The following is a 23502-nucleotide window of genomic DNA, read 5'->3' as shown; positions in this document are numbered from 1 at the left end:
TGAGCTAATTAGTCAGTACCAGAGACACATAAATAAAACCTCACACATTTTCTCTCCTCTCCAGAGAACAATCCTCTTTTTGTAAGGATCTATTCCATTTTGTATGTTCAATGCACTGAATTAAAGATTATTTTAATTTCTCAAGAAATTCTCAACTACTCAAAGAAAGTGAAAATGCTTGACTTATTGCAAAGCATTTTGAAACAATTTCTCCCCTCAGAAAACATCATTTCTGCAAAAGCATAATTCCTTCTACTTGATGCTGTCACTTAATGGCTTCGATTTTAGTAGGTAGGATTGTAATTGACAAGGCAAAATGGATCTTAAAAGTTAGAACTTTTTCTTTTAAAGATAAGTTGCTTCTCCAAACTTCCTCAGGCTGAGGGCATGAACTATATAACTCCTTCTTCTTTGGCTCTAACAAAGGGACAAAATAGGCAGACGTTGGGCCCCGGATGTGAGGGTCGGCTTCTCTTTCCACAACAAAGGAAGGAGCAAAAAGGGAGCCTGGAAGCACTATGAGACCCCACAGTGTCCAGCATTTCAGGCTCTCGTCCCATTCAAAGAACTGGACAGAGATACTTGATAAATGCAGAAGTTTCATTTATTAAAGATAAACAGTTATTTTAAAAAGAAATGAAAAAGAAAAAGAAGAGAAAAAATAGGCCCTGCACATAGGAATAGGGCACTGGAAGAGAAAGAACAGAGTGGTAGGGAGGCCCATGCTGCCATCTTTTATGTCCTTCTGACATCAGATTCTGGCCATGGAAAGCTGTTCTGAGTCACAATTCACCAGCTCTCCATGACAGATGGGCCATGCCCGGATGCCATACCTAAGAGGGATGAAGCAAGCATTGGAGCTGTCTATTATCTCATTGTTTTCTCTCTTTTTTTCTTCCTTACTATAAAAGATCCTCATGGACCTGCACACAGACAAGTGGTGATCTGTGGCAAGACGGAGGCTGTCCATCTCTCAGAGCTAGCTCTGAATAATGGCTTTTTCCTTTTCATTAAATAGAGCACAAGGGTGTGAGTGTCAACCCACAAGCATTTTTTGAGCCTTTGGTCCAAAAAGAACAATTATCAATTTTAAGAGGGACAATTTTATGGGATACCTCCACCTTCACATTATATAGACGTAAAGCACTGGATTAGCTACGAGGTCACATCTAGTGGACTTTGGTCAGACACCTATCTTCTCTGGCCTCATCTTCACTTCTAAATTAGAAAATCTCATTGAATAACATGATTTCTCAAATGCCCTCCAGTTCTAATAGTTCTTTCTGAGTTAATTTAGTCCTAAGGTATAAATTACTGATAACTATGAGTTACATAAACCAAGAACACTAGGAAAAGAGGTGCGGTGCTGTGAGCACATACAGGGGAAAGAGGAGTCACACACATATATGACAGCAGGTGAGAAAGTGGTTTTTACGGGAAGAAGTCCCAAAATGAAATCCCAGGCCTTTGCCCTGAGCTATATCCCCAGCTCTGGAACGCTTTTGGAGACAGGATTTCTGTAAGTTGCTAAATGGCCCAGGCCAGGCTCAAAGTTGTGACCCTCCTGCTTCAGCCTTCCATAATATGTGTGTACCCCTACACTTGGCTAACAAAAGTCTCAAGGATACCAGAGATCAACCTACGCCCGAAAGAGGAGGGATCTCTACAATAAAGGCTGTCGGGAAAATGTGAGGCAGAGACTACTGACAAGTGTAGAGAAGGGTAAAGAAAGGCCCAGGCACACAGCAGGAGCCCTTCTGTCACTAGGCCTGAATAGCAAAGATTGGTTTCCAGAATGCAAAAGAGCTGTGCCTCAACCAAGTGGGTGCAACTCACAGGTGAGAGCCTGCAGCCACCATCGCTGCCCTGTGTCTCCCACTGTTAGACCCACCTGGAAGCCAACGGCAAGACATGTAGCCCCCCAGGGCAGAACAGAGAAAGCAGATGGGGGCCAAAAAAAAAAAAAAAAAAAATGCTTTGTCTAATACTTTTTCAGTCTCTATAGTTTAGTTTTCAAAATAAGCAAAAGCAATACATTATGGTGCTTACTAGACTCCTGTCAGCCTTCTGCAAAGTGAAGTCATGCATTGAATAGGTAGAAACAAGATGGACCAGTATCACAACGGGGAACTTGAGTAGACTTGTGCCCAGCAGGCCCACAGTGTGGTGGTTTACACCTGCAATGCCCTACACACGATAAAAACCTCATGTACTCAGAGGTGGGGCATCAGGACGACTGGATCACAGGGAGGGCTATGAGCTCAGCAGCTGAGTGGGAGGTGCGGTCCGATCAGAAGAAGCAGGTCACAGTGGGGCGGTGGGTGACCTGGTGACCTGGAAGGGTGTGTTTCCCTCCTGGCCCCTCTCCCTTCCTCTCCTCTCCTCCTCTCCCTTTCTGCTTCCTGACCACCATGATGTGAGCAGCTTTCCTCTGAGGCACGTCCTTCCACCACACTATTTTTCCCTTGGATAAGGCCAATCACGCAGGGACTGAGCTCTCTGAAATCATGAGCCAAAGTAGGTGCTCCTCCCTTCAGTTGCCAGCATCGGGAACTGTGTCTCTATGGTGAGGAAAAAGACCAAGACATATGAGAAGAATAAATAGTAAAAAGAAGAAAAAAATGGCAACTCTGAGAAGGCTGTGTACAACTGCAGGAATTTTCTGAAAACCAACATCAAAAAGACACTGCATGAATCACCTGAGCAGTTGGGTACAGCATAAGGAAACTTGGGAAAAGCGAATGAGACTGGGCTCTCATGGGCCTGGTGCACACAAGTCTGCAGTTCCCTTCCCACATGGACAGTCCTAAGGTCACCTTGAGATATTTTCTTACAAGCTCCAAGGAGTGTCTTCCCCAGAACTCTGATCTGAGAGGTGTAATATCAGGTGAATGGAATTACAAATGTCCTAGCAGGGGTAAAAATGGAACTTCAAAGGTTTGAATGTTTTTCTTTAGAGACAAGAGGTTTCTCCAAACCTTTTTATTTTTTTTTTTAAAATTTCATCTTTTATTTTTTTTTTATTTTTTTATTTGTGTGTGTGTGTGTGTGTGTGTGTGTGTGTGGCCAGCTCAGCCCACCAGGGGGTGGGGCGGGCTGGCATGTGGTGCTGGGAGATTGAACCATGGTCCCTGTGCTTTGCTAAGCTTATTCTAAGTAGGTGCTTTAGACCACTGAGCCATCTCACCAGCCCCTCTCCAAACCTTTTTAGGCTTAGGGCATAAACCAACTGCCCCTCCTTCCCTCAGCATAAATGAATGGCAGAATATGCAGGGCAAAATCTAGTTTCCTTTCCTCAAGGAAGGCAGGAAGTAGCACATGGCTGGCAGGGAAGGAGAAAGCCTGGAGCTGCCCACTGCCTCCCTGTATCTCCTCTGTTCCTCACCATAATGGCCCTTGTAGTGGTGAACACAACGAGAAGGTGACTGGTGGAGTGTGAGGCCCCTCCATCTCCTCAGAGCTGCCTTCTTTTCAACTAAATAAATGGCCTCCCATGGTTTGTTCAGTCAGCAGCCAGAGTGCGAACCTGAGCAACTGGGAAGAACAACAGGCACAAAGTCCTCTTCTCTGTGCTCAGACGCTCTGCTGCATAGGGAGAAGAACTGACCGCACAGCAAGCCCATTCCTTCCTTGGATCCCTAGGCTTACCGGTCAGGCTTGGAGAACAGGCCTTTCATCTCAATGAAAGCTTAAAATAGTAGAGTATAATATATAGAGCAGTGCTCGCTTCGGCAGCCCATGTAATACATATAGCAGTCCTTTAGTAATAACTATATGCTTGGTATGACTTTTAAAAATAGCTTTACTCCAACTGGCACCTGCTTTTCCTACTGACCTTCCTTTCCTTACCAAAGTCGGAGCCATACATGGAGGTAGCTCGGGATAACTAGACCTCACCACTACCAAACAACATTTTCCAAGCTGTCAAAATCTCAGATGATAGAACTGTCAGAGTTAAACAATTTTCACAAAGGAAACAGGAAATTCAAGGGGCCGTAAGCAGAAGTTTGATTAATTTCCTATTCCCATTAGACTAAAAATCAGCACACTAAGACTTTACTCCCAGGTAACTCACCAGTACTATGGTTTGACTAACTCTCCTCTATATTCTCTTGAATGTCGCAATTTGACAATTCCTTGAAGCTATTCCCCCTAAAATGCTCAAACTCATTAAGTTACCCTGACAAAGAAAAGATGAAATGGGAGGGAATAGCCACACAAAAATGTATTCCAACAAATACAATGTGCACTAATACATAAAGGAAATAATATAATAAAAGTACCATTGAAATACCCTCTGGATAGTGGCATAGTCTGGATAACATGATAGTTAAATAATTGCATCAAACTTAGTAAGAAAAGCCCAACTAAACCCACTCAGCATAGCTGGGATGTTGAAGACCCCCCCGGGGAGGATGTCTCCAGAATGGTACAAAAGGGAAAGGCGGAGGGAAGGCTGACTCTCTTCCTTCTGAGGAGCTCCAGTCTTCATCTTTGTTCTGGATGTCATCTCTTGCTTCCAGTTCAGGCCATTCAGCCTGCAGTGCTGCCCCTGAAGCCTTCCATCACAGACCCTTGGGCCTCCTGACAGGGACTCACACAGGACACTACTGGTGCTTCAGCTGGATCTCCGGTGTGTAGCTGGACCTTCCACATCTATCTCTATGGGTGCCACTATAAGCCAATCTTGTAAATTCTTATATCTTGCATTAAATCTGTTTCTCTTGTAATCACTGACTGATACAGGTATCAGTCAAAGGTCCATGTGTCAAGGGCTTCAACCAAGGTACTACTGAGGGATGATGGAATCTTTGGGAGTCAGCAGAGACTCTGAGGAGGTTTTCTGGTCACTGGTCACTGTGCTCCTGAAGGGCATGCTGGCCCCAGTCCCTTCCTGTCTCTCTCTCTCTCTCTTTGCTTCCTAGATGTCAAATGATGAGCAGTTTGCTGCACCACACATACCTGCACAATGTGATCATAGGCTGCAGCCTACAAAGCTATGAAACAAAATAAACCTTTTTAAAAAATAAGCTGATTGTCTCAGCAGTTTGTCACAGTAATGGAAGGCTAATATACATAGTATATTAGTTTTCTAAGGCTACTACAACAAATGTAATGACACAAAACACCATTTTTTTTTTAAGTTCTAGAAGTCAAAGGCCTGAAATTAATTGGTCTGGACTAAAATCAAGTTATCAGCTGGACTAGTTCTTCCTTAGGACTCTGAGGTGAGAATCCCTTTCCTTGACCTTTTCCTCTTCTAATGGCCACGTGTGTTCCTCAGCTATGGCCTCTGCTACTCTACCATCATAGTGTCTCCTCCTATTCTGTAGAACTGTCACCCTCTGCTTTCCTTTGCTGAGGGCCCTGTGATTACATGACTGGTCCTATCAGGCTACCCTAGGATACTCGAGCTCCTGTTTCAGACTTCTTAATGTAACCAGGTTTGCCAAGTTCCTTGTACCATGAAAGGATTATATGTGACTATATGGATACAGATGCTAGCAGTCTTGGAGTTACTCCCTCATCCACCATGAGGTCTTTCAGTTGCTGACGATCCCCTGATCTTATCCTACTTTCCATATAGTACAGTCAGATGCTAAGGAACTTTGGTAATTCCTCCCCAAAATCATCATTATAAAATAGTTCTATTTTATTTTTGATACCCCCAAAATGACACAAGTCTATTAATCTAAAAGAATGGCCCTCTAGAGTCAGAAAATCATGTGTTCCTGATGAAAGGCAAGGGTGGTCTCCCATTCCTCAGCTCACCTAGTAACTTCAGGAACACTCCCATTCACAACTTTCTTTCCTATCATTTCCCAAGGCACAAAGAGGGGACTATGCAATGGTAAAGAGGTTAAAAAAAAAAACTCAGCGAAAGAGATATAAACCAAATCATTGGATTCTAGCTATAGGCAGCGTAAAACCAGTGCTGTTTACCTGCCAGTGCCCTCCTGGGGACAATTTCTAAAAGTTTGGGTCTGAGGAATTTGGTTGCCTGCTGGATAAAATATAAGATCTATGCTCTAAACTAGACCAAAAACAGAAAGGAAAAACACAATCACAGAGGTGGATTTGGAAAACAAGGCCCGGTGCTTATGCAAACCCACATATAGTGTTTCACTGCTCCATCCCGAGTGTGACAATGCTGAGGAGGCTAAAGTTTTAAATGTCACAAAGTCTAGCTTCAAAGGCCCAACGCATTCACTCACCATGTAACACTGACTCTATGGTTTCTCATCTATAAATACTGGGATAGAACAACCTAGTTTACACAGTTTCTGTATTGTGACACCACTGAGAGTGTGCTGAATGACTGCTTGGGGTCTTTTGTATGTGGCATCCACAGCCTCTCTCAGGTGTCAGTGGCAACACCTGGTTCTGGCAATCCAAAATGTTGCCAGACACTGCCAAAAGTCTCGGCAGTGATTAGGAAGGGCAGTGTCACCACTGTTTGAGACTCAATGGCTTAAAGACTTATTGAATTCCTAAGGGTGAATGGTGTTTTAGTCATTTTCCTATTGCTCACAACTTGAAGGAAAGGTTTATTTTGGCTCACAGTTTGCCGAAGTTTCGGTCTACAGCTAATTGTCTCCAAGGCAGACCCAAAATGGCAGAGCCGCCTATGGAGGAAACCCACTCATCCCAGGAAGCACACAGCGAGGGGGCAAGGAGAGGACAAGAAAACAGCCTTCCAGGCCACACTCCTCTGTGACCCACCTCCAGCCTGAGCTCACCTGCCAACAGCACACTCAGCTTTGAAGTCACTGGAGGATGGACCACTAGTGAGTGCAGTTCTCCCATGACCCCATCCCCTTCCAGATGTGGAAGCCCTCAAGGGGACATTCCAAACCTAACTCACAGCACGGGCACAGCATGATAGGCCCTCACAGTGGACATCCCTTCATTTCACCTTCTCACCCCCAATTCACACTGGATCGTCAGAGAAGAGAAGCCTGAGCAGCCTTCAGTAATACCCTCTGGCATTTCTGACATTTTCCTTGTTTCCCATCAGTGACAACTTCAATTCTAGCTTTGTGGTAAGTGTGAATGAGGAGACATTGGATTATGAAGGTAATTTGATTTCTCTTTCAATACAAAATCTGTTAGAAGCAATTGGTTTGAATCTTTATTTATTTATTTTGTGTTTGGTACAGGGTCTACAGGGTCTCACTACATAGATCACTCATAATGATTCTCCTGTTTGCAGCCTCCCAAGCACTGGGATTACAGGCGTGGGCCACCTTGCCCAGTCTCAATGGCCATCTCAGCGCACCCTAGGGCCTGGGCTGGAATGTTCCGCCTAAGCAGGAGCTTTAGTCCACTGAGCTATCTGACCAACCATTTGAATCTTAACTTTAAAATTCATGCAGATCACATGTACAGAGATAGACACAGGACCCTGTAAGACTCTGGGAATTGACAATAGATCCTTCATAGCACAGCTGTTCAATTCTAGCCAAAAAAGCAAAAAATTAGGGTGTATGATCCATGGTTTTCTTATCCAAAACACATGGGGATTAAATTCCCCATCCATAAAACAGATTAGCCTAAGTCCTCAAGTTCCTCCAAAATCCCATTCACTCTTAAAAATTGTATGATTCCAGTTGATACTTAATTCTTTGTTCCTCTACTTAGCTACTAATTCATTAAGAACATCATAATTTGGGGGCCCATCCTTAACAAAATAAATAATATTCTAATTCTTGCTCAATAAATATTTATTCAAAGTAACAGGTCTTGAGAATTTGATTTGTGAAAAGCACCAATATCCCCCCAACACCACAGAAGGATGAGACAGTCTAACCTCAAGACAGAGAGGCAGACGTGCAGGCAAATAAGGAAAGCCATGAAGCATGTCCTCAAGGTACTACAGTAAAGAAACCTTGGGTCAGGAAAAGATGAACAAAGGTTTCAAATGCTCACAGAGAACTCATTATTTTGTGAGAGAAGACTGGCACAAAGCAAAACAGTTGAGAACAACCAAAAAACAATTTTCATTTGGCTTCCCTGACTTGAGGACAAACATGACAAAGATAAATTCAAGGCATGCTGGAAACTTCAAGTTACAACATTTTCATCACTTTCTCTCCAAGAAGAGACATCTCCCCTTGAAGTACAGCTAGTTTGAGTGATGAAAGATGTAACTGTGGAGGTAAATATACTGAATAATTAGAAATGGCAATTTGCTAGAAGATGTTTCATCAAACTGATGCCTCACTGACTTCTTTGGCAGCTACTTGTCTGGGGAAAAAATGTCACGCAGGGGCTGGAACAAACTTGGATGTGTTACTTTCCTGATGAGATTGATTACATCAGCACTGCAGCAATCCCTTTACTTGCTTCAAAATAACACAGGCGAGACACTGAAAGACAGCCTCTGAGTACGTGTCCACGTTGCTCTGAACCAACTGCAACCTCTCCTGCCCCCAGAACAACCAACAGTGCTGTACTGGGGAACACGTCAGCAGTAACACATGACAAAGGTGTGGCCTCATCTATCAGTGGTCTGTATCTTGCACATGTTAGGACACGAGGCACATAGTCACGTCTCCTGCAAGCTTACAGTGAACTATTTGTAGCTGAACTCTTGCTATGTTCAGGAGGAGTGCTGTTCATTTTTTGCTAAATTGACATCTATTTATGTAGTAGTGACAAGCACAGCAAAAATAAGGGTCTAACAGTTAGGAAAGATATACAGCTACTTTCACTTAATTCAGTGAGAAGAAAGGTTTGTACTAATAGTGTTTGGACAGGATATCCTGTCTGCATCTTGTACTACAGATAACCACTAAGAAGATAACAATGTACAATGTATAATTATTGAAACTGTCCTATTAATCAGTTTTGAAACTGTCTCACTGATATTTGTTTCTCATTATAATAAAATTTTTTTAAAAGTAAAGAGTCTGGCAAGGGCTAGAAAATTATTGTCAACAGTCCCACTCTGTTGTCCTGGGTCCCACTCACACTGCTGCTGCAGTATGTAAGACCTTCATTCAGTTCCTCCACATGGACCGGGCACACAGCTAGGGTGATGACGGTTCCTGCTACCTGCATTCATACTCAGGAGTCACATGTGAACAATGCAGAGAGTCTCCTTTGCCTGTACCACAGAAGCACACGCTGAAGGCATCACAGCTCTCTGTGGCTCTTATTTTTCTGTCACCATCATCAAGATGGACACTACCGAGTCTTCACAATGGGCTAGGTGCCAGTCAACACCCTGGGTGGGGAGCAAATGACGGAAACAACATCTGTCTTCACTGCCTCATTGCCTGGCTATAGGCGGCTCCATTCTTGATCTAAATGGCTAGTTCTTGTCTTAATCATATCAATGGCAGCATAATCTTCTAGCAGGTGGAAGGCTGGACAACAAGCTGGGCTACAGATCTTCTGATGGATCAGTTGTATGAGGGGATGGGAATTAAGGCCAAAATAGATAAACTGACATTTTAGAAGTACTATATGTTTCAAAATACTGATTGGTTTTACTTTTTTTCACTCCTTTTACTGACTTGTTTGCTTATTAATTTGCCTAAATTATTTTCATGCTCTGTAGATAAATGTCTTACACTAGTATCCTTCCCCCAAAGAATTAATTTCTTTTTCATAAGAACAGACTGAAGCTTGCAAGCCAAGAAACCTCACTATCACATGAAGGGGAATCAAGACAAGGGGCAGCCCCCAGAGGTGACAGTTTCCAGGAAAATAATTATGTGCAAAAGCCACAGTGGTTCTTCATGAAGAGCACCAGAACCATTGTTCTTAAAAACTAAAATCCCTGAATAATAGAACTCATGTTTCATTTGCCAGGGACTCCCTACTGGTAAAACCATATTACTCTGAAGAACAGTCCCAAGAAGAACTGCAGAAACCATCAACAAATACACCTACTTCTAAATGGAAAGGAATTGGGGACCCAAAATACAGGTAAGATATTGCATTGAGTAGGGTGGTACATGCCTGTAATCCCAGCATTCTGGGGGCTGATGCAAGAGAATCACAAGTTTGTACCCAGTGTGAGACCCAAAGTTTTAAGAATGAATTACAAGATGTTGGAGGCCTGAGGATACAGCTTGATGTGAAGATGCTAGGTTCAATCCCTAGGACCACTACTACCAAAAGGATTCTTTGTCCTCAGCAGTTTTAAGATAGTGCATTGTTTCTCAAGTATCTTGGCAGCAAGCACTGACCTCTCAAGTTCCTGTGCTCTTTCTTTCATTTTTGCTTAGTTCCTCCCAAAGCAGATCCTGAGCCAAGGCCAAGGACTGACACAGTGAGAGGATGTAGGAGAATGGAAGTGGGGTGGGCTGCCGGGTTGTGAGGCAAAGAGAACAAAACCCAGTGTGGGGGAGGGGAGGACAGGGACACGCATCATGGGCCATTCGGTCTGTTTGCTGGTGAGACCAGTAAAAGAATTCCTCCCTGCCCTCACCTACAGGGCCGGGGTCCCCAGTGGAGGGCTTTCAGGGGTCCCAAGCTCCCCCACACTTGCAGGCTGCATTTGCCCACCAGCCAAGCTAAGTCCACAGTGTCTGAGAAGGCACTGAGACAAAGTGGAGAAAGCCTTCCTGGAGGTGACAATCAGGCACTGTGAGGTGCATGGGAGTCCCCAGGGGACTTTCAGCATCTGGAGGCTTCCACAGCCCTGCCCCATGAGCTTCACATTCAGTCCACGCCTCACTCTTGGCTTTCCATTTTCTTCACTCTCTCCTTTTCTTCTTTCTTGGACAATAGTCTTCATATATCCCTAACAAGCTTTGTTTTCTATCCAACAAATTGATTGCCTTCTAAGCATCACCTGAAAAGAATCATCCAATTAATAAGGCCATGTTATGCTAGGCTCCCTCAGAGAAACCAAGATGATAAGGATGAGGATGGTGATAGCACACAATCAGCGATTCTGAGGTCTCCCTGTACGCCAGTCCGCTACACACATGAACTCAACTGATGTCCATAACACGTGTTACGGTTTGTGTGTATTTGCCCTCCCCCCACCAAAAAGCCTTATGCAGTCACTGAGGCACAGTTGTACAGTTTGTGATTCATTCATGATCCAAGGCTGGGATTATGGGTCTGACAACTGCTGGGATTACAGGTGTGAGTGCTACTCCCAGCTTGGGGCGGATGGCCTGAATGCAACTTAAGGGAGACAGGCTTGCTCTCTGTAGCCATTGCTGCTGCTCCTCCTCCTCCTCCTTTTGATGTTTTGCTGCCTTTCACCACTATGAACTGCTGCCCTCGCCCGCCACATGCCGCTCTGCCTTGGAGCCAGCTGAGTATGGACAGAAACCCCCAGTAACTAAAACCTTTCCTACCTTCATTTTGAGTGTCAGGTATTTGTCCCAGCCATGAGAGAAGAGTAACTGAGACAGCAACTCTTCAAATTATTTGCCCCACTTTATAGATCCATCTTCCCTTCATTAAGGATAAAGAAATTCAGTGACCTACTGGCAATATTAAAGAAGAAACAGGACTATGAACCTAGGCAGGCGGACTTCAAAGCCGAGGCTAATTTTGTAGAAAAGACAGGATGAGAATAGACAAAAAAAACCCAAAACAAAAACCATAGTTAGGTGAAAAGTAAAGTTATCAAGCTAATGACAATGAGTTGCATCTAGAAGCAAAAGGATAAGAGAAATTTTTGCTAAGTTGGAGACAACGTTATTTGAAGTGTTAAGTACATATTATCTCTGGGATCTGACCCACAGTTCTGTCCTTTGTCCTCCTCCACCCAATCCTTTATTTTCAGACCTCTCTTTATTGTAACTGATTTTTGACTGTTCTCAACATTCATTTGAAAAGGTCTATATAGAAACAATATTTAAGGAATCTCCAGATTTGCATTTTCATCTACTCCTAAAAACTAATGTTTGAGTTTTCCAAATCCCCTAAATTATAAAGATGCCATTCTTCTAAATTTTTCACATGCATTCTTCTTCTCTTTCAACATTTCCAGGAAAATGAGAATACATTAACCACAGGAGTGAATGTAATACACAATCGCTACCAGTAATACTGCGGGATACATGCTCCAAAACACCATCAAGATCAAGAAAATTAAAGAAACCAGTTCAGGAGCAAAAAAAAGTAATCTTTAAACTTTACCTCTAGGTTTAATCAGCAAGAAAAAAAAAAAAAAAAGATGAAAAGAAAAAGCACACTTTAAAAACACCAGTTACTCTAAAATATATGATTTAATTAATCTTTCTAAAGACTTTAAACAAGGTTTTATACTAAAGACAAAGTTGGTATTGGTATAATAAATTCTCATCATTCATTCAAAGTTTTTGAGTTGATAATTATATTTCAGAACAGATGTTGTTTACTGTTCCACATGGTAGAGATGCTACAGTCAATGCGATGATCTTGTCATAAATAAGGAAGTGACCTTCTGATTAAAAACTAGTAAGAATGAGAATAAATAAGCCTTTTTTTTTTTCTAAATGAAAACAACACAAACCGATCCCTAGGACCTGAAAAAAGGAACAGTCTTCTTTCAATGTAATTTAAAGTTATCCTAAAGATACTTTAATGTATTTCTGAATTTTCTAATTCATCAGATAACACTAAATCCTCCTGAGTAGTAAAATGCCAGATTCACAGAAGATCTAAAAAGCAACATGATAAGGCAGACAATTGCTAGATAAGGACTAATAAGGGAAAACATTAGCACAATTAGGAATTCTGTCCTAATTACAGATGGCAGATAAGACCCAGAAACATGTTAAGATCTGCAAAAGCAACCTGACAGCCCCAGTGGACACCTTTGTCTTAATCTGATCAGGTGGCCTTAATAATAGACTTTAGACCAAGTGGCTTCAACAACAGAAGTTGATTTCTCACAGTTCTGGGCGCTGAGAAGTCCAAGCTCGAGATGACGGCCATTTAGGGTTCCCAGCCTACGGAGCTGCCTTCTCCCTGTGTGCTCTCACGGCCTCCTCTCAGAGAGAAGTGCAAGCTCTGGTCAACCAAATGCACAGTAAAACAATAACTGTCCAGCTATGCATTTCCTAAGCATTTATTAAGCAACTACTTGTGCATTTGGCATTATCTTGTGCTACAAGAAGGAAGGAATGGAGAGGGGGAAAGAAAGAAGGGCTACAGATCTTACCTTTATAGGAGAACATACTAGTAAATGATGATAAATAGTAAATAGCCAAACAACTAAATAAAGAAAAACCAGCAGGCAGTGGAAGGACGGAGAGGGGAACTGGGAGACTGGACCCTTATACATGCTGTAAGGGTTGAGACTGGAAGAAAAAGAAGAAACCAGAACTGTGAGGTTTCTGATGAAAATATTCCAGGGAGAAAGACCAAACAATGCAAAAGCTCAGGCTAGTAACAAGCTCGACTCCTGCAAGATGAAGTCCAAGGGGCTGGACACGGTGAGCCCTAGCATGAGAAAAACAAGCCACAGTCTGAGAAGGAGGCAGAAAGTGGCAGACCATGGGAAAGTGCACTTCCAACTCACCACTCCAGGAATTTTTCAAGAGAGCCAAACAGAAAGGATGTGGCCTGAGTCCACTGTAGTGAGCTGGGATTTTCTGTGGTCAGGAAGGGATGTAGCCAGGAAAAAGGAGAAACAGCAAAGTCAGGGTAGAAGGCTAATTGGTCAGATTAGAAGGTGATGGATTCCTGGGTTAAGGTTGATGCAATGGAGTTAAAGAGAAGAACTTCGGAAAGGTATAAACCTGGGATATGGCTGACCATTCACTATCAAGGGAAGAACTATAAATATTGGTGAGATAATAGGCTTAAGCCAAACATTCTATAAGAGAAACAAATTGATTAGAAAGAGGGTATGGAAAGAAAAGTCTTCTTTTGAATCTCTGAAGTCTGAGATCTTTTATGCATTCAAATGGGAAAATAAAGCAGACATTTGCCATCTGAATGCATCAGAAAGGTGGAGACTGGAGGGAGAGTGCACTGGACAGCTCTGGGAAAGCCCACTGAGCCCCCTAGCTAATAGCGCAGAGCTCTAGTGCAGCTTGGCGCCTGCACTAGAGAAGGTCTAGGGCAGCACCTGAGGCCACCAGCACTACAGAGGGAGCCAGCAAAAATGACCTCAGGACGAGAAAGGCCAAACCTTGGCCTTCTCTGCAAATAATGTTTGGAAACTGGGGAAATGAGCACATATTTCCAACACGTATACGCCAAGAATAATGCAAGAAGGTTCACAAAATTTCAACAGCAATGATTGAGAGCCTGTCACAGGAATATTGAAGGGAAGAACTGAGGGGGTTCAACCTGAACTGAAGAAAACCAAGATGGATGCAGTGACCATGTGAGCAAGTAGCAGCCTTTCATCCTTTAGTTTTAAAGGGTCAAAACCAAGTTCAGTGAAAATATTGTCCGCAGTTGTACAATTTTAGCAAGTTGTGATGCAATCATGCAAACAATCAGAAAAGTCACGATAAGCAAGGCTTACAGCTAAGTGGGCTGGAACAATAGGTGGGCTTTCGAAGGCAAGCACCACAGCATCCTGTACCATGGGGAGCCCATTATGCAGCCTCGTGCTGCACCTGCAATTCAGCAGCTGTGCTACAAGGGTTTGTCACCTAGAATGAATTGGCTAATAGCAAGAAATAAAACCACATCTGTAGGGCACGTACTGGGAGCTATTTCGCCTATGAGGGTACTTTATGACTGTCCATCAATACTGCTGCTTTTTAAGGCCACTTCTAACATGAGGACAGGAGACAGAGTAATGTCAAATGTCTATGCCAGGACTGAAACGAGTGACCATGGTATCACTGGTGTAGTGCAGATGACACAGAATCCAAATGTATGCTAGAAGCTCAATGTACAAAAACCTTCTGTGATTGTCAGTTTTGTTTTTTGGGTTTTTTGAGCACAAGAGCAAACTTTAAAAACAATGGTGGACCTCTAAAATTAGGCCATATTATGTTACCTTTCAGCTTTAGCTTTAAGTGTGATGCGTTCAGCACTCTGAACTCTCCTTCAGAAATGCCAGGCAGAAGGAGGGACATCTGGGGCTGCAAACTGTGGGACAAACTTGGATTGAGTAATTCTTTCTACTAAGATTAAGAGTCAGCTAGCTTCATGGTCTTATATTCAGCAAATTTATATTGAAATATTTTTTGTAGGATAAAAGCCAAGAAAACTTTACATATGCTACAAGCTTATTACATGTATTTACAGGGCTCTTTTCCTCTAGGTACTTAATTTTTAACATTATGTCATTTCCGCTTTAAGCTTTGCAAGGATGAGGCCAGGTGACTGTCAGAATGGCTTCTGCAGAGCTGTGCTACAAAGAAGATGTACTTTGAAAACTACTGAAAAAGTTTTGGTACATCTGTTGCCAGATGCCTATTTTTTTCTTTTTTTAAGGGCCACCAGGGTATTTATTGTACCTCACTGTAATAAGCCCCAAGTTCCCTTTACACATTTACCACTGTATAATTTAATAAAATGCAGTTATTAAGAAAAATATAGGCTGGGAAGATGGCTCAGTGGAATAAGGGCTTCCCTGGCAAGCGCAAGGGCCTGAGTTCAATCCCTGGTTCTGAAAAAAAAAAAAAAAAAGAAAGAAAGAAAGAAAGAAAGAAAGAAAGAAAGAAAGAAAGAAAGAAAGAAAGAAAGAAAGAAAGAAAGAAAACAGTCAAACACTATTGGGGGCCAGGGAGATAGCTCAGTAGAATAAGCGCTTGCCTGGTAAGCACAAGGACCTGAGTTCAATCCCCAGTTCTGCAAAAGAAAGAAAGAAAGAAAAGAAAAGAAGAGAAAAGAAAAGAAGAGAAGAGAAGAGAAAAGAAAAGAAAAGAAAAATATACATTTTCTTTTGGCAGCTCATTAGGGTGTTGACCTGTTACTGGCTTGATTATTAAGACAATTAAACTTTGAGCTGTCTGCCTGGTTTTCAAACTTGTGTCAGCTTAGATGCTTATAATCTGAATCACTAGAAGTAAATCTGACCCATGAGTCTTAAATATAAAAGCAGACTTCTCAAATCTAAACGGAGTGATTTCACTTTAAAGTTACCTGAGAACACTGTCAAGCACATTTCATTGTTTTAAGTTGCACTGATCTTACTCCATCACAGTGCACAACACAAATGAGATGAGGCCTGACCACAGCTTTCTATCCTCAGCTTTACACAAAGATTCTCTAAGAACTTTCTTTTGGACCAGTAAACCACTATTTGTAAACATAACTAAACTTAAGTGTCTTTATACCTGTACTTTTTAAGTAAGGCTTTATGTTGAAAGGTCATTATTTCCTTATCTGAAGGATTAAAGAAAGCAGAAGCCCAGTGGCTCGGTGGCTTAGGAAGAGCACTTGGTGATGGTGGCTCACTAAATCTGGCTCCAGCATAGTCTGAATACCTCAGGACTTAAAAAGCAAGCTGGGACTTGCTAAACTAGAGTTCAAATTTGGATTGTTTAGAAAATTCTTGTTCTTCTCCCCATTCCATATGGCCTGTCTTGTGGCTGCTGAGGAGTTACAGGCATGTCCTCTTTCTTTTTTCTCATGAACAATCTTCATCTGGGAATTCCGATGCTTGGTTTTCTGTCTATTAAGCTGTTGTGGGCTCTTAGTAACATTTCTGGTTTGAGGGTCTGGAATGTTGTATCTCTCTCCACCACCCATCTTCAGCTTCTTTGTCAGCTTTCCATCTGCATTTCAGACTGCAGTATTTCCACTACTTGTCTTCTTCCGTGCTGCCAAACCCAAGATAATATGTGTTGCTTTTTGACAGATCCTTTCCTTTGTCTCAATGCACAAGTTTTCATGGGTGGATCTGCTGAGTTCAATCTAGGAGCGGAGGCCAACGCCTGAGTCTCCTCAGCACACAAGTTGGAGAGGAGTCCTAGTGACTGTGGCTCAGACTGCTGCGGTGCCTCCCTCTTGACATCAAGGCTTCCCTCCCTTTTCAGGGAGCAGCGAGCCACAGACTGGACAAAACCCACGAGGTCTGAGAAGTCAGCTACTGACCACCTTCGCGTCTCCTGACCCGACCACCTTCTTTATCCACTGATGGTCGGTTTTATGTGATAGTTTGGCTAGGCTACGAACCAGCTGTTCAAACAAATAGTAACCTAGGTGTTTCTGTGAAGGTACTGTGTGAATGTATACCCACAATGAAACCCACAATCAGCAGGTTTTACATGAAAGTAAACTCCTTAATAATTTGGGTGGATCTGATCTAACCAGCTGAAAAGCCTTAAGAAGGAAGCTGAAGTTGCCCCAAGTTAGAAGAAATTATAACTGTAGACTGCAGGGTCCTGTGGTCCAATTTGTTAATGTCCCCCACCAGGGATATGTGTGTGTGTGTGTGTGTGTGTGTGTGTGTGTGTGTGTGTGTGTGTATGTGTACACTGAATCTCCTACTGTTCTATTTCTCTGGTGCAACCCTGGATAATACACCTGTCTTTTCTTGGTAGAGGACGAAATGAAATTTGTGTAAATGCATACTACTATTACACTTAGAGAAAAAGCTACTCTTCCCTCAGCTGAGAGATCAATAGTGGTGACCAAGACTGCAGTCAGATAAATTCTACTTCTCACTGATCACATGTTCCATAGCCTCAGCAAATCTAAACTCTAGTACCAGGTTCTTAAAATCTTGTTTAATTGTAGGGCAAGTAGCACCTCTCTATTAAATCTGACCTACAGAAACAGAGGCAAAAAAAAAGAAAAAAATCTAATGCTGATGTTGCCTTTAAGCTTTAGCTGTAGTGTGATGCACTCAGCACTCTAAATTCTCCTTTGGAAATGCCAGGCACAAGGCAGAACATCTGGGGCTGCAAACCGGGGGACAAACTTGGATTGAGTAATTCTTTCTACTAAGATTAAGAGTCAGCTAGCTTAGTTTTCTGCCTGTTGTCTCTCCTCACTTTTGCAAATGAGGTCCAAGAATCATGGTCCTTACAATTGGAAAGGGGGAGAGATGAGGGTTGTGCCACCCTTCTGGCTGCCCTGGTGATCAGAACCACAGGGTTGGGGCCCTTTCCCTCTCATCCTCCATGTGTGTCCCTCCTGAAGCACCACACAGGTACAAGGGCTCGTTTTTCCAGTATAGGGAAAGTGAAAACTACACAAGTATCTCTGCTTCTCTGTTTGCACCTCCACACACCAAGAAGGGAAGGTGACAGCCAGGACGTGCCCTCCAGATCTCCTCTCCCCTCCACACAGAAAACTGATGAGCTTCTCCCTAAACACAGCAACATTTTTGTTTCTGTGCTCATTCACTCAAAAAATATTTACTGAAGGTTTTGGAAGAGACTAAAACAAATCAGACCAGATTTTAACCTCATGGATTTGGAGAGATGCTAAGTACATATATTACAATAATATGAGTTGGCATAAAATATACAACCAAAAATTCTACAGGATTTTAGACAAAGTTTGCATAGTGCGGTGACAGAATGAAAAGGAGGGGGAAAAAGAGAAAAGTAACAGCAGGATGTACAGAGTCTCTACCCCCTGGGAAGCAGCCATCCCACTCGGTCTTGCTTTTTCTATATTTGGTTCGCCGTAGAAAAGTAATTAGTCACAATACAATTTTGATATTATCTATGGGGAAATCACTGAAGAACAGGGCTGCAATGCAATTTGTGCAGTGATCTGGGTCACTTTGCATATTGCTACTATGGTCTGGCTGACAAATTTTGGATGGAAACTAGAAATAATTGTGTCTTAAATAACTACATTTGTACAAAGGGCACAAGCAGGTCCCAACCTGGCAAATGCTAATAAGCCTATGCATTTCAAACTTAGTGCACTGGCTCTCAATTAATATAGACTTCCACATAGTTCACAAATGACAGGTTTTACAATAAATAGAGTACCTCAGTAAAAATGCCATCAAATATATGTGAACCCAGGAACAGGGAAAGTGAAAACTACACAAGTATCTCTGCTTCTCTGTTTGCACCTCCACACACCAAGAAGGGAAGGTGACAGCCAGGACGTGCCCTCCAGATCTCCTCTCCCCTCCACACAGAAAACTGATGAGGGGAGTTTTCACCCATCATTTATAATAGATATCCCTGATAACTGATCACCATTTAGTATCTCTGGCCCAGGCACCTATCAAGTTTTCATGATTTTAGGAGAGAAAAAAAGGCACAAGCAAGATCTTAATTTTTTAAGCAGTCTGTTTAACAGCTGTTTCTCATCTCTCTAAAATAAAATTGATCGTCCATCAAGCTGTTTTGGAGAAAGGTAAAATCAAATATAAATATGAATCTTCTAGAAGTACAGCTATACTTTCCCAATTTCCCAACCAATTCATTTGAAAAGGCTAGCTTTCTGATATACCAGAGCTACACATCTCATACACAGCACCTTTCCCCTGGGTGTCACATGACAGTCAACCCTCTGGAGTCCTTTTGAAGTGCTATGCAATACTCAACTGCAGGGTTAAATCTTTTTTGGAGGCAAGAAAGTAACAAGGACCAATAAGCTTTTAAAAGAACAAGTAAAGAAGAAAAAAGAAACCACCAAAACATTTGGAGGACAGAATGCCATGTCAAGCCTTGAGTGCATTGTAGATCAGTGGACTGAACAAGGGAGTCTAAAAATGAAAACATGGAAACCATAAAGTACACAAGAATCACAGCCAAGGGATGACCATATCCATGAAGTGGGCAAACTGTACCTATCTGGCAGTCCATGGTGCAAAGAATTTGCTCACCCTCACCTGTATCAAGTACAGATATTTTTGCATGCTAGCTCAAACAATGTCAAATTTAAAGCTGCATGACAATCAACCACTCAGCAATTTAAAGCTTCTGGTTGTTTTGAGAATATTTCTTTTTCTAACAGTCAAGAAAAGCAAGTAACTTTATTACATTAAAAAAAAATTCACAAGCCTCCTCAAATGCTTACACCTGAGATGCAAAAAGACCTCCAAAATGGGGGGAGGGGGGCGCCACAGGAAACATGAATAAAGGCATTGAAATACCATGTGCAATTTGACTTAAAGACTAACAACTCCCAATCTAAAACCCTAGCACCAATACACACCATCTAGATTTTTCAAGGCAATAATTTTGATAAATCAAGTCTACTTCAACAAAACTCAAGCTAAGAAAACATTTATGTTCTGCAAAGCACTTCAGTCCTCAACCCGTACTTCACTGGGCCTGCGCTCTCCTGGATGGCTCTCCTGGACACAGCGCCACCACAGGCTCCTCTACCAGATTAAGCAAGACTCCTGAATCTACTATGGACCAGAGGGCATGCAGTGTTAACGCTATGAGTGCAGACCTTGTTACACATTCTAAGAAAGGGAAAGGGCTTCTAGAAGCAGCATAGTAGATAGTCCTGGGATTGAATGAAAGCCAGGGCACCATCCATCAGCTCTCTGAAGCAAGATCAATTATATAACCTGTGTTTGCCAAGAAAATGAAGATTTTTTTTTAAATATCAGCTTGACTGGGCTAAACTCTGAGGATGGAGGGGACAGCAGAGCCATCTATAGTATATAGAGACCCAGGTATCCAATCAAGCACTAATCTAAGTGCTACCATGGTGGATTTTGCAGATCTGATTAAAGGTCCTAACTCGGTGACCTGAAGCCAGAGACATCATCCTTCTGGGCCCACCCTCACCAAGGGAGCCCATAAGGTGAAGTGAGACTCCACAGCTAGCCACTGCTCTTCTGCTAGTCCCCTCCTGTCTGCCCAGGAAGCACAACTGCTTCATGCCCTGGCTTCTGGCTATCTCACCAGCTTCCCTTCCTGGCTGCCTGTCCTGTGGACAGGACCTTGCTCACTCAGCCCCATGTTCAAGGGGGGCAATTTCTCTTCATAAGGCTCATGACTTCTACTGGTTCTGTTTCTTCAGTGAACCCCAAACAACACAGGAGAGCTATGTGTACTTCATTAAGTGTCATAATTCACAAAGTGCCTAGAATAGAGATTCGCAGACTCTACTACAAACACAAATCACATGGAGTGCAGATTCCAACAGGGAGAAGGGCATTCAGATGCCACCTAGTATTTGCATTTCTAACAGATTCATCGTTGGTGTTAAATTACAGGTCAGTGGATATGACTGACAAGCAAGCGCGGTCCTGGCACACGGGCTATGAAACATCACACTAGCTTCTTTTTCCACACTACCTCTTTACACTTGCAACCTCCAGGCTTCTGTTGCTTTACTTTCGAATTTATTAATGCATTTGAAATACATCACACAATGATCAATTGCTAGCACTCTGGATGACTATATTTTTTTAAAAACAAAGGATAAAAGAATCAAAAAGTAAGTTAAAGTGACTTGTCAAAAAACAATAATGCTTCCAAGGTCAATAAAGACTCAGGACATATGAGAACTTGTACTGTAACATCAAGTAACTCAGTAGTGTCCCAAATTTTCTGATCAAGGAGATTATGGGGCCAAAGGGGAAAGTGATCTATAATGTAGGGTGTGCCTAAGGACAATCACATGGAGAGAAAACATTCTCTCAGGCTTTCACAGAGAGCACACTGGCCAAGCAATGGCTGTGACTCACCCACATGGCTGACACTGACAAAGTTCTACAATCTGAGGTACAGGATCTCAGGATAAATCCTGAGGGGATTTCACTGACCTTCTCAGACCCAAAAGCTAGGTCTTGCTTTATCTTGGTCTTAACCATCCAGCAGAAAAGTATAAAAATGAAGTCTAAGAAGTAAAGCCATGCTCTTATGCTCTTATGTTGAGCTGTACAGGACTCAGGTCAACAATTTCTGACATTGCCAGTCAAGTGGAAGACCCAATACTATTATGGGCTACTGAACTCTTTTAGAATATTTTGCTGAGTTCACACACCTATAATATTCAAATAACAGAACTAAACAAAAAAAAAAGGGGGGGATACAGATGAATGTCCATTTTGTATCTGTGTATTCAAAATGGTTAGGATAGATATATAGTTACATTATCTTAATGAATAGAGGGATTTGTTCTAATAGTGTTTATAAATAGGATATCATGTCCGCATCTTGTATAGCAATTAACTACTAGGAAGAATGTATACAATGTGTTAATTATTGAAACTGTCCTACTGATTTGGTTTGAAACAATCTCATTGCTATTTGTTTCTCAATAAAATTATGGGGAAAAAATAATGCTTTCCTATGCCCTTATCCAGAAGGAAAGCCTCCTCACAGAAGCCTGTACCTTCTATAATCCAGTTGGGAAAAGGCACTTCAAGCAATGACCAAGCGTACCATTTGGCGGACAGTAGAGCAAGGTGGATCTCTGTGTCAACTCCAACACAGAACAAGGTTGAGGAGAGAAGAGAAGCAGCGTGGTGCATTCGGAGATCAGTGAGCATGATCCTGAGCACAGCTGCTGGAACATGAGCCACTGACCTGCACATGTGGTGTGGTTGCTGAGGAGAAAACCACACCTGTGCAAACCACCACTTCCCACTCTGCCTCACCCGCTGACCACTCAACCTAGGATGGCAGCCTTGTTTGGGGAGTTTAAGGCTTCTGCCTAGGAAGGAAAATTTCTCCCCGAGCCATGACCTTCTAGGGCCAGGGTGCTGTGTCCACATCTATACTCAGGACACAGCCTACTGCTCCTGTCAGCAAGTGAAATTGCCCCTAGTGGGGATGCTTGGCACAGCCCTCAGCCAAGCCAGCAACTATGTGCTCACTGGGTGGGACCCCACTACACCACTAGACACTATGGGACCACAGACTTCTGTGGCATCACTTGCTCCTGGGTCTCACCTAGGTCCCAAGATGATCCTTCAAAGTCTCATTTTCCAGATCTTTCTCTTCTTAGCTCGTTCCTGCTGCTAGGACTCCTGGGCCATCCTTAAGCTGTGCTCCAGTCCCACATAGCCCTCCTGGGTGCCTCCACTTAGCCATCCTCAAGTGCCTCAGACTCAGTGACCACAACAAAGCTCACTGTGGCTCTCCCTGAACCTACTTTCTCCTGCCTTGCTTCTTCATGCACAGCATCATTACCCACCCACCTGGGGGGAAAGCTGGAAACCTAGGAGCCTATTCTTCTTCTCGCCCGGTTACCTCTTACCCACCAAGATCTACAGCACTTCTTCCAGGAAGCTCTCCTGAACCCACCCCAGCCAGGTAGAGTTTCCCTCATTCACCCAGCATGTTCCCTCCATGCATTCCCACTGTGGCACTTTTCACAGAGCAACATCACTGGGAAACAGCAACATAGCACGACATTCTTACAGCTGTTACTGTATAGCATCTCTTATAGACATAACTCTAAGGCTAGTTTAGGGCCTGTTTCCCTAAATCATACATGTAACAATATCACCAGTTGACACAGAGCAAACTTCATTCTGCACAAGTGTCTGTTAGTGCCCTCTTTTCAGCCACATCTACCCATAGGTCCCCCAAACAGCCAGTGCATCCTCACCCGTCACCTGAATCACTGTGCTTTGCTGGGGTAGTGACCTCATACAGGCCCTGTCAGTGGTGACAGCTCTGTCCACTTATCTCACAGTGGCTGCCAGCTTGGCACACTCAGTACCTGCAGGCGTATGATAAATGTCTC

At 42.8% G+C, this 23502-nt stretch overlaps 1 protein-coding gene and 1 pseudogene across 1 annotated transcript in view; both read right to left on the bottom strand.

Moving 5' to 3' along the window:
* Fras1 (Fraser extracellular matrix complex subunit 1) overlaps positions 1 to 23502 on the bottom strand; it is a 471233-nt gene that overhangs the window by 331114 nt on the left and 116617 nt on the right. The window lies entirely within an intron of this gene.
* LOC101579386 lies at positions 16190 to 16620 on the bottom strand (annotated as a pseudogene).

This window comes from Octodon degus, unplaced genomic scaffold (genome assembly GCF_000260255.1).
Source record: "Octodon degus isolate 3935 unplaced genomic scaffold, OctDeg1.0 scaffold00168, whole genome shotgun sequence".
NCBI classification, from domain to species: Eukaryota; Metazoa; Chordata; class Mammalia; order Rodentia; family Octodontidae; genus Octodon; species Octodon degus.
Note: the sequence above shows the minus strand (reverse complement) of the source record. Positions and strands in the feature narration are given on the sequence as shown.